The following is an 18,432-nucleotide window of genomic DNA, read 5'->3' as shown; positions in this document are numbered from 1 at the left end:
GGGGCTGTCTGGGCTCTTGGTACCCCCTGCAGGGAAGGGAGACCTAAACCTAGGTGGGACCAGGACACAGGCCTGTGGAAGGAGACAAGAAAGAGCAGGGCAGCCCCCACACCAAGGCTGAATGCAGACCATCACTCATAGACACGGATGCAAAAATATAAAATAAACTACTAGCAAATTGAATTCAGGCATAAAAAGGATAGTGCGTAATTAAGGAATTGTATTTATGCCAGAAAAGGAGATTTGGTGATCATCGGGAAACTGATCAATATAATTCACCATGCTGACACATTAAGAAGAAAAATCAGAGTCTTACTACATGTAGCAAAGACACTTGCAAAAATTCAACATCCATTCACAATTAAAACTAAAACAGCTCTTACAAACCAGGAACAAAAGGGAAATTCCTTAAGCCGTTTAAGAGTATCTGCCAAAGTCAGCATACTTAGTGGTGAAATACAGAAAGCTTTCCTTCTGAAATTAGAAGCAAGACAAGAATTTCTCCTCTCACCCTTTCTGTTCAACATTGCAATAGCAGCCCTCACCAGTGCAATAAGGCAAGAAAAATAAATGAAAGGTGAAAAGACTGGAAAAGGAGAAACAAAACTTTCACAAGTAACGTGATTGTGTCACAGAGGATCCAAAATGAACTACAGGTCAGTAATTAGAACTACTAAGAGTTTAACAAGGTTGCTGGATGTAAAATCAACACATAAAATCAGATTTATGTCTATATAATGGGAGTAAATAGATAGAAAATGAGAATTTTTAAATGATACCATCTGCAACAACCTCAAATGAGATCAGGTACCTGGAACTAAATCTAGTTCTGTGCACAAGACCTCTAGAGAATAAATAATTTTATTAATAGACATTCATGAAGACCTAAATAAAGGGGGGACATAGATCATGTTTATGGTTTAGGAAACTCAACATTACAAAGATGTTAATTCTTCCAAATTGATTATTTTCAAGTCGGGTTCACTGAAGTATAATGATCTATAGTAAAATTTTTCCTTTTTTAGTGGACAATTCTCTAAATCTTGACAACCTTAAATAATTGTGTAACTGCCACCATAACCAACATAGAGAACACATCCATCACCTCCCAAACTCCACGCCAGTGCCTAGCAACCTCTGATCTATTGTCCCTATAGTTTTGCCTTTTCTAGAATGTCATTTAAATGAAATCATGCTGTATGCAACATTTTGAGTCTGACGTCTTTCACTCAGCATAACTCATTTGAAATTCATCCCTGTTCTTGCATGTATCCATAGCTCATTCATGTTTATTGCTGAAGAGTATTTCATTAGATGGACGTACCACAGTTTGAAAAATATGTGAATTGCTTCCAGCTTGGAACAATTATAAATTGAGCTGCTATAAACATTCACTCACAGAGTTTTAAGTGATTTTCTTCACTCACAGAGTTTTAAGTGATTTTCTTGGGTAAATACCCAGGAGTGGAATCCTTGGGACATACTGTGAACGTGTGTTTAACTTTGTAAGAAACCGCCAGACTGCAGAGTGGCTGGGCCACGTTGTGTTCCCACCAGTGAGGTATGAGAGTTCCAGGTGCTCTGCATCCTCACTCGTTATCGTCAGTTTTTAAAAGTCATGATTAGAGGTTATAGTGGTACATCATTCTGCAATGACATAATGACTAATTACACTGAGCATCTTTTTATGTGCTTATTTGGCAATCATACGTATTCTTTTGATGAACTGTCCTGTAATGTCTTTGTCAGGTTTTGGTATCAGACTAACGCTGACCTCATAAAAAGTAGAATTGGTAGAATTTGCCAGAAAACTTACCTAACTCTGGAATTTATTGTTTTTGGAGGGTTTTAAACAACAAACTCCAATATATATGGGAGTTTAATGTTTTTTTTTTCTTGAGTGAGCTTTGGTAGCTTATGTCTTTGAAGGAATTTGTCTATTTCATCTCTAAATTGTAGAATTTGTGGGCACAAAACTGTAATAATATTTATTAACATTTTAATATCTACACAGTTTTGGGGCGCCTGGGTGGCTCAGTTGGTTAAGCAACTGCTTTCGGCTCAGGTCATGATCCTGGAGTCCCGGGATCGAGTCCCGCATCAGGCTCCCTGCTCAGCAAGGAGCCTGCTTCTCCCTCTGACCCTCACCCCTCTCATGTGCTCTCTCTCTCTCATTCTCTCTGTCTCAAATAAATAAATAAATAAAATCTTTAAAAAAAAAATATCTACACGGTCTGTAGTGATGTCCCCTTTTTCATCCTGATATTGGTGATCTGTGTCTTCTGTCTTGTTCTCTTTGTCAGTCTGACTAGAGATTTGTCAATTATATATGGTCTTTCCACAGAGGCAACTCTGGCTTCATTGATTATATTTTCCTCTAGCCTTTTTCTTTCCTATCTCATTGATGTCTGCTCATTACTCTTTCCTTCCTTCTGTTTGCTTTGAAATTAATTTGCTTATTTTTCTAGTTCCTTAAGGTGGGGTTTAGATCATTGATTTTCTTTTGCTTTTCTTTTCTTGAGTATATTTGATGCACAGTGTTAAATTAGTGTTAGGTGTACAACTTAGTGATTGGACAAGTCTACACATTATACTAACTTCACCACAGGTCCGTCTGTCCATCTGTCCCATTACATCACTGTTACAGTATCATTGACTGTACTCCTTATGCTCTGATTCTTGTTCCTATGACTTACTTATTCCCTAACTAGAAGCCTGTCTCTCCCTCTCCCCTCCCCCATTTTGCCCATCCCCCACCCCTTTCCCCTCTGGCAACCATCAGTTCATTCTTGGTATTTATACTTCTTTTTTTTTTTAAGATTTTATTTATTTATTTGACAGAGCTTTAATTAGCAATAATCGTGCCTCGGATAAACCTCATTGGCTATGATACTGCCACTGTGCAAAGCTTGACAGAGCTTTAAAGAGAGACAGCGAGAGAGGGAACACAAGCAGGGGGAGTGGGAGAGGGAGAAGCAGGCCTCCGGTGGAGCAGGGAGCCCGACGCGGGGCTCAATCCCAGGACCCTGGGATCATGACCTGAGCCGAAGGCAGACGCCCAACGACTGAGCCACCCAGGCATCCCAGTATTTATATTTCTCATTCTGCTTTTTGTTCATTCATTTTTTTTTTAGATTCCACTTATGATTAGAATCACATGGTATTTGTCTTTCTCAATCTGCCTTATTTCACTTAGCATTATACCCTCTAAATCCATCCATGTGGTCCCAAATGGCATATATCACCTCTTCTTTGTCCATTCATCTATCTATGGACACTCAAGTTGCTTCCATATCTTGGCTATTGTAAATAATGCTGCAATAAACATAGGGTGCAGATATCTTTTCAAGTTAGTGTTTTCCCTGAGTATACACCCAATATACTGAAATTACTGGATCATAGAGTAGTTCTATTTTTAACTTTTTGAGGAATTTCCATACTGTCTTCCACATTGGCTACACCAGTTTGCATTTTCACCAAGGGCACGAGGATTTCTTTTTTTCCATATCCTCGTCAACACTTGTTATTTCTTATGTTTTAGATTTTAGTCATTCTAACAAGTGTGAGGTGGTATCTCGTTGTGGTTTTGATTTGCATTTCTCTGATGATCAGTGATGTTGGGCATCTGTATGTCTTTTTGGAAAAATGTCTATCCAGGTCCTCTGCCCATTTTTTAATCAAATTGTTCATTTTTTTGGTGTTGTGATTTTCTTTTTCAATGTATTTAACTATAAATTCTCCTTTATAAATTTCCTACATATAAATTTTCCACAAATAAATTTAAGCTATAATTTTCCCTTAAACATTGTTTTAGCCGCATCACACAAAGTTGATATGCTGTATTTTAGTTTTCAGTCAATTCGAAACTTTTTGTCATTTGCCATGCTCTAACTTCTCCCCTACACTCGCTGCATGGCCCTGGGCAGCTGGGGCAGTCAGGGATTGGAGACCGCTGACACGGGAGAGTTCCGGCGGGGACTCTGGGACTCCGTGTCCGGTATCCTGGCAGAGACGACACTCGGCCCCAGGCCAGTCCCAAAGGAACTATTCAAAGGAGAGAGTGAGTCAGGGCTCACCGGCCACGCCGGTGTCCCAGCATCAGGGCCTCAGCCTTCCTGACCCTCTGGCTGCGGTGGCCCCCAAGGTCTACTTACCCCATGATCCAAGATGAGGGTCCTTCACCTCTGTGCTCCGTGTGCAGCGGTCCAAGTGCACATGATGACAGCAGTCAAGAAGCCCTCACAGGGAGCTGGGGGGGGGAGGGGGGGGCCGTGGGCCAGCGCTGCCTTGGGGACCTCCTGAGTCTGCAACATTCCTCTCAAGTGGAGAGTATTATGGCTCCTTTCCCATGTTCCCCGTGGTCACTGGGCCCGTGGGGTCCCCTGTCAGAGCAGAAGCTGCAGGGCCAGGGACTCACAGAGGCCTCCTGAGTGTTCGGGGAGTATTGTAGCAGGAAAGAATGAAACAGGGAGCCAGGACGGATATCGCCCTGCCCACCAATCCCCTATTTCTTTCCTTCAGTCTAGAAACCAGGTGGGTGTTAGTGTTTCTGAACCAAGGACATGGATGTCTGTGAGGAGAAATGCCAAGTCCGGAGCCAGCAGCTTCACCCCACAGCTGGCTGGGACACCCACCCTGGGGGCCGGCTCCTCCCAGGCCGGGCATGGGGGTGCCCCCCATGGTGCATGGGGTCCCTGCCAGGCAGATCACATTACGCTCGCCCTGGGCCCTCCTCTCCGTCCCCACAGGAGGAGGGCGAGCAGGACGTGGAGAGAGAGAGCACGCGGGACCCACCACGGTGAGCTCAGGGGGACTCAGGGGCAGCTCCCGAGGCCACTGGCAGGCACAGGCCTCGGCTCTGCCTTCACCCCGACCACTGAAGGAAGAGCTTCCTTTTCCACCAGCTGCCGGTGCCCCGCCCTGGCAGGGAAAGTGGCTGGGGGGGGGGGCTTTGTCGCCCCAACACCAGACCTCTTGAGCAGCATTCCGCCCTCCAGCCCCACCTTCTTGCTGCATCTAGAACAGACCTCATACTGTCCCCTGTTTTCTCCGAGATGCAGAAATTGCCAGTGGTGTCCGTGTTCTTAGACCAAATTAGCCACACTTAACTCAAGTGCCCGCCGCCCGCCCGCCGCCCGCCACCCGCCAGCCTGCCCACGTGCCCAAGCCCACAGCGGGCCTGACTCACTCGAAGTTCACAAGCAGGGAGCCATCGGCTCCCACCCGCCGCCGTGATAAGCAGGCTGTGATTACGGAGCGCCGGGCCCAGATCGGCTGCGCTGCTGTGTGGCTTGGGGCCGTGTGCTTCCCCTCTCTGGGCCTGGCTTCCCCCACCATAAAACAGGGTCTGGGGGTAAACCAGGCCTCTGTGCTCCCACTGAGCCCACCTGCCCAGGAGGAGCTCGAGCGCAGACGAGATCCAGCAGCCAGAGCCCCTGGAAGCATCCACACAGCCCGCCCCGCATGAGGCCTGTGCCCACCGCGGGCCGCACCCGGGGCTCCTGTTGAGGACCCGGCTACAGAGGGGCTGCCCCCTCCCAGAGAAGCCCTGACGTCACTAGGGGAGCGACAGAAAGCCTTCTGGTCAGGGCCAAGACACTGAGGGGTGGAAGTTGAAGAAAATGGGTTTGGAGGCTTTTGCGTGAGACCCGCCGGAGTTCAGGCCCCCGCTCCACCATGCTCTGGGTGTGTGACCTTGGACAAGCCTCTCCCCCTCTCTGGGCTCCGGTTTCCCCGCGTACAAGATGGGGACACTAATCCCCGCACCGGGGGCAGGGCATCTAAAGGACACGGTGCAGTGCGTGGCACCCACCGCAGGCTTTGGGCGTTTGCCGAACGGCCGAATGGAAGAACAAACGTGTGCGTGCGGGCTGATAGCGCTCTGCGTGCTCCGGCCCCAGCAGCTGGCGGCCTCGGTCCCCGGGGTGCTCCTTGGGGAAGGGCCCCGAGACAGTGCGTGTCTGTGCAGAGCGCACCGGGTTGAGTCCAGAGACCCGGGTCTGCGCCCGGCTTGGTGTCCCGCACCTGAGGCTCTGCCTCCCCTGATCCCGTTCGCTCACCCGCGGACCCAGAGAGTAACTCGGGGTAAGGACGCTGGAAGGGGGTAAGACCCAAGCTCCCAGCCGAGGAGGCTGGGCTGGGGCGCTATCTCCTGCCACCCCCCACCCCGCCGTCCCCAGCACAGAGACGTGATTCAGATAGACTCTTCTAACGCCTATGATCTGTTACATTTAAAAAATTATACAGGAAGAGTCTGTAACATCTCACGGACCTGTATACTTACAATTTACTCACTTGACTGTATATAAGTTAACCTTAATTTTTTAAAAAATATATTTTTAATATAAAAACACTAATTCAGCTCATTGGACACAAAGCCGTCATGACAGAATAATTCCTTGTCTCAGCACCCCCCCATTCCCATCCCCCAGAGGTAGCCAGGGTCAGAGAGAGTCAGGGAGGCAGGCCCAGAACCAGGGCAGACACCTGTCCCCGCTGGGGTGCTGGGGATGTGCCAGGGCTGCCCGGGCAGGAGGCTCGGGGCCTCCAGGAAGGAGGAAGGCCCAGCGACGCACGCGGGTGGGCAGGGCAGAGGGAGGCTGGCGGGGTTTGGGAGGGTGAGGCAGGCCGGCGGAGCCCACGCGGTGGCATCTCAGCCTCTTAGGCCAGAACGTGTCATTGCGCCTGCAGGTCCCGGGGCCCTCGGCCCCCCGATTCCAGGAAGCCCCCCAAAACCCCGCTGCTGAGAGCAGAGTGCATTCGCCGCGGGCCCTGGGCTCTCCACCTGGACCCTCACGAACCAACCGACCTTGGGCTGTAATGGGAAATGGGGCGGCAGAAGTCGCCAAGGCCCCCAGGAAAGGATAGCCGAGGGCTGGAACATTCCTGACCCCCGGCCCTTCTCTTCAGTCAGGAGCAGACCGGGACTTCGAGAAGGTGCAGGCCGGGGGAGATGGCGGGGGTGGGGGGCGGCGTGCTGGCCTCCACTGGCCTGCCTTCCCCAGGAGTTTCTGGGGTGATGCCACAGCCAAAAATGAGGGCAATTCTCCAAAGCATAGAAGAGGCACCAGCCTCCTTGACTTGATCCACACAGTCCAGCCCTTTGCTCCAAGTGACCCCCAACCCATCCTTCTGCTTCCTTAGCCCGCCTGGCCCAGGGCCCGGCAGCCGCGGGCACCCACCCACCTGGGCCTTCAGCCCCCCGCTCACAGCCAGCCGGCAGCCCCAGCCCCTCTGCCTCTCACCCGCAAGTTTCTGTGCCTGGTCTCCTCCCCCAGGTGACATCCATTCAACCTTCAGGAGCTCCCAGCTGAGGGTCCCGTCCGGGCATCCCAGAGCCCACGCTCACAAGCCCACAGGGCACGTTTGCCAGAATAACAGGCAGCCAGGTCCTAAGGGGACAGCAGACCACAGCCTTGTGAAGGAAGAAGGAGCAGCCTTGGCAGAGGTCCAGAGGTGAGGCGGAGCCGGGTGTCACCCCGCGGGGTCTGAGGGCACTGGGGAGCTACGGAGAGCTCGCAGCGGGGGGGGGGGGGGCCAGGTCAGGGACAATGGCCCAGGTACCTGCTGCTCCCGCAAAACCACCGTCCCATCCCCCCACCGCCACCCCCCAGGGCAGAGGGCAGGCCGGAACTGCAGGCTTTGCCTTGGGGTGGGGGTGGGGGGCTCTTGCTTTTTAGACAGTGTCCAGTTGGACTGACAGGCAGCTTCAGGGTCCCCACGCCCTCCCACTGCAAGGACGGGACAGAGCAGGCCACACTCACATCCCCCTGCTTTCCCAGGACCCGGCCACATACTCGGCAGCTCTGAGGCCAAAGGCCACCCGACGTGAGCCGGTGAAGGGGGTAAGGGTCCTGCCCCAGCTGAGCCACCACTGCTAGATGCCAACAGGGAAGGGGACCGCACCCTAATGACCACCGGCGGTAATCATAATCCCGGCAACTGGCCCCTGCCCCTGCTCCCAGCCCCTGAGCTGCCCCAGAGCCCCTGCAAGTGGGGAGTGCGGCGGAGGTGACGGAGCTGGGACTGTGGCCCTGAGCACATGGCTCTCTCTTCACACCAACCTCCTCCCTTCCCTCCGCAGCAGTGCCGGGGCCCCTCACCTGTCAGGGGAGGACCCCACTGGCTCCCTGACCGGGCTGTCGCCTGGACTAAACGGGGCACCCACACTCGGAAGGCCAAGGCCAATGCCAAGGCAGGTCCAGAGCCACCCATGCAGCACGGCCTCCTTGCCACGCTGGCCACGGAGCACGTGGCCCAAACGGAGACAGCACGTGTATGAAACACACTCCTGATTGCAAAGACCAGCCCGAAAACAAAAAACCACATGAATCCTTGTTTTTTCGAGGCACGTTGAGATGATCTTATACAGAGTACGTTTGGTTACCTAAAATATATTCTTGAAGCTAATTTCACCAGTTTTTCTTTCTTTAATGCGGCTACTAGAAAATGTTTAATTGTGTTTACGGCTCTCACACATAGGGTCGTGTGGCGCCCCAGCTGCAAGGGACCGAGGAGCAGAGACCCGCAGTCCCCTTGGGGGGCTGAGCGCGTTCATGCGGGACAGAGGGCCCGGGCTGGGAAGGGAGAGGACCGGCACACGGGGACATGCCTGGGAGGCCACCAAACGCAGGGCCGCAGGGTCGCAGGGTCATGGATCCAGCAAAGGGGTGTGACCGTGTGGAGCAGCTCCCCGGGCTCAGCTTCCCAGCTCCCTGCTCTGGGCTCTGGCCCTCCTGGCCTCCCTTTGCACCGGCTGGAAGGACGGAGGGGCCATCCCCCCTCCCCGACTGCCAGAGAGAAGAAGAACCAATTAGCACCTCCCTCCCCGAGCCCAGCGACCCCACCACCTCTCTCCATCCCTCTGGTTTTCTCCTCTCCCTGACCTCCTCTGCCTGCCTGCCCGCCCGCCTCTCCCGCCCCCCTGCCCACCCTCTCCCTCCAGCACCAGCCGAGTGGGGAACAACAGCTGCCATACACAGCAACAAATCTTCTGCGTTCCCCCCTCCTTTATTTACACCGGGCACACAGTAGCAATTCAATCTGAAAAAGGGCCGTGTTTTCGGAGGCGTGCAGCCCGAGAAATTGATGTTTGTGTTAATCAATCTTGTAGGAGCCTGCGGGGCTCAGAGAGGTACCACACGAGAGATTTCTTCTATTGATTAATTGGATTCCGAGAGGGGAGTGGTGGGGAGGAAATCAAATACTCCAAGCGCCTGGCAGCTTCGGAGACGGTCCTGTCCCCCACCCTGCACAGCCCCACATGTGTCTGGGGGCCCCTCACTCAGCGTCCGGCACCAGCTGGGGGTCAGGACTCCTACCTCCGGGGTCAGCTCTGCCTGACTCTCCCCTGTCTGGGAACACCCCTGCTCCCGCCGTCACCCTCCCACTGCCTGCCTAGGTGATCCCTCGCCTCCAGAAGCGCCAGGCCCCCCATCCTGACAGGAGCCCACGTGGCCCCATGGCTGCGTGCATGGGGCCCACAGCAGTAGCATGGGCCGAGGAGGAGGGCCGAGCCCCCCACGCCCCATCGGTGGCAAGTCTGGGCCCTGGCACCCACGTATTGGAGCCAGTCCATGCTAGCCGAGGCAGGCCGGCGGGCAATCCAGAGCGCGCGCCTCCTCGCTTCAGGAATCCGCGCCCAGGCTCGGGAGCTGCTTTCAGGAGCATGGGCTAACCCGTCCCCGGGTCTGGGAGGGCCAGGAAGTGGCAGGCAAGCAGTATGGGAAAAGAGTGCAATACTCTGCCTTCACATGAGGCTTGCAGGGCTAACCGAGACTGACCCTGCCTGGGGGTTCTCACCAACGGGGTGGGATGGACAGACCCACCTTACAGACATGGACACAGGGGCTCCAGCTGGAGAAAGACTGGGCCAGGGTTCTGCTCCGAGACACCTGGTCCCCAGGAGTCCAGCGACCCCGGGCCCGGACGCCAGCCTCATCCCCCAGGTCAGCGGTGGGGACGTGTGAGTAGGCCCCCCGCCGGGGCATCCCTGGGAGTCTGGCTGTCTGACGGCTCCCTGAACCCTTACACGTCTGGGGGGCAGGGGCACCAACCATCTCTAGAGAGCCGCTAGACTGTCCCTTCCTCTCTAGGCCAACAGCCTCATGGGCATCACCGACGCAAAACTGTCTCGAGATAGTACAAACCCAACCCTCTCTCGTCTGTCAGCATTACTGACTGAGCGCCTACTGCATGCCAGCGGCCACCATCTGATTCGATCCTTGCAATCACGACCCTTTGCTGGAAGCCTCTTCCCCGTCTTGTGCCCGCGAGCCTTGGAGCCCTGATACGGACGCGCCCGAGCGGCGCGCACAGTGTCTCTGCCTTCCCCGCAGTCAGGGGATGGCGGGGCAAGACCAGGCAGGAGCAGGAGAGGGGTCCCAGTCCCACAGAGGCCTCCCACGCACCGGGCCTCAGCTTTCCCATCTGCAAATGGGTCTGAAGAGAGACATCAGCCGTGACCCCACCAGGGCATCGTGCTGGGAAGCAAATGTGATCTCTAACCAACTGGATGGAATGCCCTGGAAACAGCCCAAGGACCCCATCCTCGCTGGCCTCGGGGGAGCCCCCGGGTGCAGGGTAGGGGAGCATTGGCCTGGACCCCCTGAGATCCCGTCCTCCTTGGACTGCCCAGTGCCGCCGTCCTCATGCTTGCCGTGTTCCATCCAGAGGCCTCTCCTGTGACACGGGGGGAGCCGAGAGCTCGGGGCGGGGCCCCCCACTGTTCTGGACCGGAAAGGAAATGGATTTGTAAGGATAGTCAAGGCTTTTTTTCTCTCTCTTTTTTTTTAACTAGTTAATTGAGTGAGTCTTACCCCATTTCCTACACAAGCTCGCACACACACACTCGCATACCTTTGATTTCCCAACAAACAAACAAAGCGTCATCTCTGTTACTGCACAGAATGTCCTGTTTAGGTTGACAAGAGCCAAAAGGGATGACCCCAAGCCGTCCCACCACAAAATGCATTTCCAGGAAGAGGTCGATGGCATGAACGCCTGACCCCCCCCCACCCCCACCCCCGCCAGAGAAAGGCCCCGGGAGGCCGAGTCGGCCCCGAGCCACCCTCCAGCCCACTGAGGGCTGCCCTCCCCACACCCCCAGGCTCGCCCTAAAACCACCCACCACACGCCGAGACCACCCTGATCAAGGAGAGCGACAGGACTGAATAGGGAAAAAAAGTAATGTCCCATGAGGAAAACAAACCACAGACAAAGCTGAAGGACAAAGGACAAATTTGGAAAAATATGTACAACATATATGGCTGGAAAAGGCTTTATGTTATTCATATAGACAGGGTTCTTTTCAAAATGTTTAACAAAATTCAAAAGTTAAAAGAACACAGACATCTCTTTGCCCATACCGAATTGGCTAGTGATATTTTTTGCTAACACCTAAATTAATAAGACGGCCCACCTACTGCCCCGGAAGGAAAAAGGGCAATTTCCACACACAGAGTGACACACGGCGTGCCCCCTGACCTGCCTTGCTTTCTCCATCAGAGACGTGGGCAAGGAGGTATGGATGCTGGTGTTGGCTACGGCAAAAGTAGTCAAAACGGTTCATGGCGGGGAGGGGTAAATAAATTGCTAAATCTTTACACAATGTGACACCTCCTGGGCATTTAAAGTCATGTGGTAGAAGGACCTCACGTTGGGACCTCACAGGAAAAGGTAAGAGAGAGGCAGCAGTAAGGCACAGTCCTGTGATGCTTACGTGCTCACGTGCACACGCACCAGCACACATGCCTGTGCACACACACATGCACATACACACACCTACACACACGCCCGTGCATATACACAGGCATGCACACACACCTGCACACACACCCGCACACACAAATACATGCACACGCACCTGCACACACGCCCGCACTTACACAAATGTGCACACGCACTGCAACACACCCACGAGCACACACATGCATGCACACGCACCCACACACATGCCTGTGCACACACACATGCACATACACACACCTGCACACACACCCACGAGCACACACATGCATGCACACGCACCTGCACACACGCCCGCGCACACACACGTGCATGTACACGCACCTGCACACATGCCCACACACATGCACATGTACACACGTGTGCACAAACACACCCACCCGCAGGCATGCACACACTCACACACATGCATGCTCGCATATGCACACACGGGTAAATAGTGCAAAGATGTGCACCCAAATGCCAACCCAGGTGGTCTCTGGGTGTGGAACTGATTTCTGCCTTGTCACTTCCCGATCCCTTCCGCTCTGTGTACGCGGAGTCCATCCGACTTTCTCATGACCACAAGATACTAGAACTTAGCGCTTTTCCTAAGCTCTGCGTGGAGCCCCGAACGGGCCCCGCAAAGGCGCGGGTGGATGTGTCTGTAAAGCAGCGGCGCCGCTCCATCCGGGGCCTCTCACCTGCGAGTACCTTACCTGCGGAGGGGCGGTGATGCCTGACCCACCCGCCCCGGGGTCTCTGAGGGTCACACCGGAGCATCGCTGGGACTGTGGTGGCCTCTGAAACCGCCTGCTGACCCCTCCCACCGGGGGAACTGAGACTCAACCTGCGGGACCCCGTGCCGTGGGAGCACCTGCCCGGGAGCACCCGCACAGAGAGAAGCCCACTCCCAGGGCCGCCCGGGCAGGCCATGTGACTCTCCAGGGACCCCAAAGTCGGAGAGGCCTCACCGGAGAGCTGCTTGCTGAGATGGAAGCCAAGCCTGCTCCCCTCACTTTCCTGGCCCACTCGACTCCCCCACCCCATTTCTCCCATCAGTCTGAGGTGGGACAGTGCGGGGGAGACTGGTGCTGCCTGGATAGCAATGTGGGGTCGTCGGCCCGTAGAAGGAACTAGAAGCCCGGCATGGAAGAAGCCTCTAAGGAGTGCAGACAGCTGGAGAAGAGCCCAGGGTCTGCCAGCACCCACCCCACACGGGCTGAGTAGGGGCGGGGGTCCTGGCGGGGTGGGGGTCCCCGAGGCCACGGGGAAGAAGGAAGGCTGAGGAGGAGCAGGGGTGAGGGTGTCCGATGTTGTGATGGTCCAGTCAGAGGCCTGGGACCTGCACCGCTGGCTGAGAATACGCGGAGGTCCCGAGCGACCTTAGGCGGGGGAGCCCAGCTCGGGTGGAGGGGTTCGTGGGCGAACGGGTGGGGGAGCGGGTGGGGCCCGGCCCCCTCGTAGCTCCAGCCTCACTGGACGCTCACCGGCAGCCGGATGCAGGCCGCGCAGGGCTGCGTGGACTGGCCCCTCGGGCCCACCCTGGACACAGGCCTGGAAGGAAGGGGAAGCTTGCAGACCAGAATCCCAAGGTCGCAGGGCCAAGTGTGGAGGATGCTGGCGCCCCACGGAGCAGAGGCGATGGTGGGGGTTACTCCAGGCTAAATAAATAAGCTAAGTGAGCAGGAAGACACCGCACACCCGTTGGTCCGTGAGCCAGCTCTGCAGGGAGCCTGGCGCGGCACCAGGGTGGGCTGCTGGAGGGGGCTCAGGAGGAGGGCCCCCTGCAACACGGCCGGGCCGAGGCGCCCTGGGGAGAGCTGCAGCCTGGCTGGCCCTCCTGTCCTGTCCTTAGACCCAAAGATTAGAGCCTGGCCAGCTCCCGTCCCCCCAGCAGGCGTGGTGCCGGTGGGCCTGCAGAGGACGCATGGACGCAGGGAGGAGAAGCCTGTCCTGCTCATGGGACATCGGAGCCGCCTCTGGGCTCTCGGCCCTGACACAGGTGGTCACAGAGCCCGCCCACCTGGGCAACTCTAGGACCCCCCCACGGCTGCCCAGTCAGGCTCCCTCTCTCAACTCTGCCCCTGCCACCTGGAGACCCTCTCCTCCCTGCCTGCTGCCCCCATCCCTTGCTCGTGAACTTGGCACAAGGCCCCCGGGTGTGCCCCCCCGGGGCCAGGAGTGCAGCAGAGGGGGAGACCAGGCAGACCCCCAGCAGCAGGCTGAGGCATGGGCCCCCTGCAAGGGAACGGTGCTGGGCTTGAGGGCGTCCTGGAAGGAGAGTGGGGGTGTGGTGCCGGCAGAGGGAGCAGCATGAGGGGGAAGGGACAGGGTGGGGGGCAGAGCCTTGCTGGCCTCCACATCTTGTCCTGGGCCTGATGGAAAGGTTGACTGTGTGTCTACGAGCCCCTGAAATTGGTGCACACACAGAGATGCACTTTTCAGGGGAGGGGAACAGGACCCCCCATGACCCCCTCCCCAGGAAAAAATCTTCCCATTTCCCAGATGCAGGAGCAACATCTCCAAGGTCGAGAAGGGGCTGGTGACAGAGCGAGGGCCAAAACCCAGTCCTGACGCCTGGGACAGGGCTGCTCCCCCTGGGAGGGGCAGACCCCTCTGCGGGTAGAGGAGGAGGAGAGCCGGTGAGCCAGGACAAACAGCGATGCTCATTCTGCCCAGCCCCATCCAGTCTTCATGATAACCCCATTTTACAGATGCAGAAACTGAGGCCCGGGCAGTGTGGTGGGGTGAATGTTGGCCCCACAAGCTGCATCTCCTGGAGCCTGTGAATGTGACCTTATCAGGAACAGGTCTTTGCAGATGTAATTATGCTGAGGTCTTGACATGAGGTCATCCTGGATTAGGGTGGGCCCTAAGCCCAATGACAAGTGTCCTCACAAGAGACAGAAAAGGAGAGGCCGTGTGAAGATGGAGCGGACTAGAGGGGTGGCCACAGCCCAAGAGCACTGGGGCCACCAGGCTGGGAGAGGCAGGAAGGACCCTCCCCCAGAGCCCCCAGGGGAAACGCGGCGCTGTGACACCTGGGTTTGGGACTTGCGGCCCCCAGAACGGGGAAGGAATACATTTCTATTGTTTTCAGCCTCCCAGCCTGTGGTCCTTTCCTACAGCAGCCACAGGAACCCCATGAGGAGACCACACAGGGGTTCAGCCATGCGGGAGTCCCAGCCCCACGCAGCCTCAGTCCACACCCGGCTAGCGGGAGGTCCCGGGACCCGCGTCGCCTGCAGCATGCCCGGGCGTTTGGCGTGTTTCTTGCCCCTGGTGGGCAGCAGGCCAGGCGTGGAGCCTGTAGGGAGCTGGGGATGTGATCAGGCCGAGGCTCAGCGGGATGGGAAATAGCAGAGGCTACTGGGGCCACGGGCAACATCGGGGGGCACAGGGGCAGGGGCAGGATGTTTGGGGAGCCAAGAATGGGCCGGGCCGGGCCCGCAGCATCCAGGCCTCCTCCCGGGCCCACCCTTCTGTCCAACCCCCCGTGGGACCTTCCCAGTCAGGCCTGCCTCTGGGGCCGTGTCCACAAAAAGTCTGGATTGGGGCCCAGGCACATAACTTGAAAGATGCCCCCCACCCCCTGCTCTGCTGTGATATCCCACCCTGCGCTTGCTTCCTCTCCCATGAATGGGAGCACACCCCCTACCCTCTGGCTCCAGGGAGGGGAGATGGCATAGAGCCAGCCCTGGGAGTGCACGCCAATGCCCCTTGACATAGTCTCGGTGGAAGGAGCAAATGAAGGTGGGGCAGAAGGGGGCAGAAGGCCCCCACCTCCCTCTGCAAGGGCACCTTGGCCAGGCGCCTCCTGCCTGGTCGTCCCCAGGGCTCCCCTGGAGCCTGGCACAGCGCTGGTCCATGCCTGGGCCAGAAGCAGCCAGAGTGCATATCCAGAACGGCCTCCCCAAACCCCTCCTCGGCTCCTCCAAAGCAGCATCGCCAGCATCCGGGGGCCAATACGGTCAGCGGGAGAGGGCTCCCTGAGAAGTGTGGGCAGAGCACACTCCAGCCCCCTCAGCGCAACACCCAGGGCCCCGACGAGATGGACGGGCAGGGCAGGGGCTGCTGGAGCCCTGGAGAGGCATCAGGGCGGCAAGCCAGCCAGCCCCACATCCCACCTAGGCAACCACAGTGACTCACTGGGCTGCCTCCTCCACGCTGCCCACCTTTGCCCTGTGGCATCTGATCCTCCCATCTGCCCCCTACCCCTGCTCACCTGCACAGCCTCCCAGAGCCCCACCAGCCTCCTGGCCTCTGGGCCTTCCTGAGCTTCTCCCCTTCTTCCAGTCTCGGGGCCACTCCTGCTTTTCTCCACCCCCAGGGGCCTTTGTACAGGCTGGGTCTTCTTCCCAGAGCCCTCCCCGCTTTCCCCGGACAAACTCAGCCTGTCCTTTCCCGGCCTCTCCTAGACAAATTCCCTCGGCCCCTGGAACTCAAAATCCAAGTCAGGAAACCTTTGTCTACTGCCGGCTTTCCTCCAAGAGGGTAGGCCATGCAGGGCAAGACACGCAGTAGGTCTTCAATACGCACAGGTTCCCCGGAGGGAGAGCATCAGAGACTAGTGCTCAGCAAGGTTTCCTCCATGCCCCCCAAGAGCTCCACGGAATGGGCCTCGTTTCTCCCCTCCTTTCACAGTTGAGAAGACGGTGCAGAGAGAAGGGGACTTGCCCTGGGGCCCTGCGGCTCATTCAAAGGGGGACATTTCGGACAGCCCGACCATAGCAGCTCACAGCAGCCTGTACCCCATCGGGCCTGCCCCCGCCCTGCCCCCGCCCCCGGGGATGGGCCATACCCCAGCTTGGAAAGCACTGGGTGAACAGAGGAGAGCAGACTTCTTCCATGCGGGACTTGTCAGAGCCTTCGCTGCTCGGCATGCTGGCCCTCCGGGAGAATCGCGAGCAGAATTTCCCAAACGTATTTGGCCATGGGTGGCACTGGGGGGTGGCGGTGGGGGGGGCAAGGGGTTGTGGCTTCTGATGGAAGTCTCAGTCCCTGAGAGGGGATGGGGCTAGCCTGGGCTTTGCAGTTACCCAGAGCTGCCTTCAAATCCCTCTGTTTCCTTCTAGCTGGCAGTCCTCTCTGAACCTCAGCTTTCTCCTCTGTCACATGCAGAAAGGAGAGCCCAGGTAGCAGGGGCAGAAGGACTCTTCTAAGCCCCTGGCTCCAGCAGGCACCCGGGGTGGGGGGGGGGTGGAGGCAGCTTTGATTGGCCAGACTGGGAGAGAGCTGGTAGCCCGGGCCTCCCCCTTCCTCCTGGGTCAGCCATGCTTTGGCAGCATTTTCTACAGTAAACCTTTTCCAGTGCGTGTTTAAGGAAGAGTTTTGCTGCCCCATGCAAAGGATTTGTCAATGCTTCATCGTGAGTCCCCCACCATCCCTGCCAAGCTGGGCCCAGGAGGACCAAGAACTAGGAGGGGCTGCGTCTGCCCCCCACTCAGGGCCTGGGCCCTGCAGTGCTGAGAACGCTCGGCCCCTCCTCCAGCACCAGTTTCTCCGGGTTCCAATTGGAGGGACCAGAACCCACAGCCTTTCAGAAGCATCCAGGGGACCGTGGTGGGATTTAACCCCCATGTGGCCTACACTGGTCACCTGAGCCTCCGTACCTCACCTGCGGGATGCAGGCCCCCTCTGTGTGAGGACAGGTGAGGGATCGGAGAACCCAGCACAGCACTGGCCACGCGGACCCTGTCGGGACTCGGTCATTTGTCTCCCCCTCCTGGAACCCGAGGCCCAGAGCCCCAGAGGGGCGCACACAGGTGTAGAGAAGACTAGACCGTTTTCCTGCCCTCCCCGTCTCTCCAGTCCCGGGCAGGGCCCCTCTTCTGCCCCAGCCGGCATCCACCAACGACCAAACCAGCAGGGGAGTAAAGCAGGGCCTCGCTGCCAGGCTGCCCCGGGGGCCCCCGCACACAGAGCCGCACAGCGGGGCGGCCCCAAGCCAGCTCCTGGAGGGCCAGGACCTGGGTCTCAGGCCCGCAGGGTCACAGGCCTGAGGCTCCTCCCTCCCTCGCCAGCCCTCTTGGAAGGCTGCAGGGGGCCGGTGCTGGGATATTTATATCCCAGAGGAAGGGCAGCCCCCGCACTTGGTCCACGCAGAACTTCCGGGCCAGGGGGCCATGGAGCCAGGGCAGAACCAGGGCGCTCTGGAGGCCTCCCAGTCACGCAAGGGAGGCCTCTGGCCAAACGCCAACCCTGGGAACACTCCGTCCCCTCCTCCCTCCCCACTTCCGGGGGTCAGTGGTCACTTTATTAATAGCAGCCCCTGAGGAGAGGCCTCACCCCTGGACGGTCATCGCTCTCCCTGCAGGCATGGCCGAGTGGCCTGGGGGCATCCCTGGGAGTGATGGCCAGGGGTGGGGGGGGGACACATCGTCACCCGGCCTGGAGCCTCCACGGATGTGCAGAGAAACAAAAGAAAAGCAGCTTTCAAAGGCCGCATGTTCTCTCTGCCACCAGCTGCAGGACGCAACATCAGCCCCATTAACAGCTCTCGGGGGCAGAGAGAAGCACGCTGTCTGTAGGGACACAGAGCAACACACCCACGCGCCTGTCCCCAGGGTGAGCGGGCACCGTGTCTGCACTGCAAGGAACGTCCTATTTTAAAACCATCAGGGCCCATTAATACCCAGAGAAAAATCTGGAAACTTATTTACCAAAAAGGCCTTATCTGGACCCCCCCCCTCCCCTGCACAAAAA

General features: G+C 57.0%; 1 pseudogene; it reads right to left on the bottom strand.

Annotated features, from left to right (window-relative positions):
- Positions 1 to 2,829: 2,829 nt before the first annotated feature.
- Positions 2,830 to 2,910, bottom strand: LOC115937774 (U4 spliceosomal RNA; annotated as a pseudogene).
- Between the last annotated feature and the right edge of the window lie 15,522 nt (positions 2,911 to 18,432).

This window comes from Leptonychotes weddellii, chromosome 14 (genome assembly GCF_054177405.1).
Source record: "Leptonychotes weddellii isolate Sample4059 chromosome 14, ASM5417740v2, whole genome shotgun sequence".
Lineage (NCBI taxonomy): Eukaryota > Metazoa > Chordata > Mammalia > Carnivora > Phocidae > Leptonychotes > Leptonychotes weddellii.
Note: the sequence above shows the minus strand (reverse complement) of the source record. Positions and strands in the feature narration are given on the sequence as shown.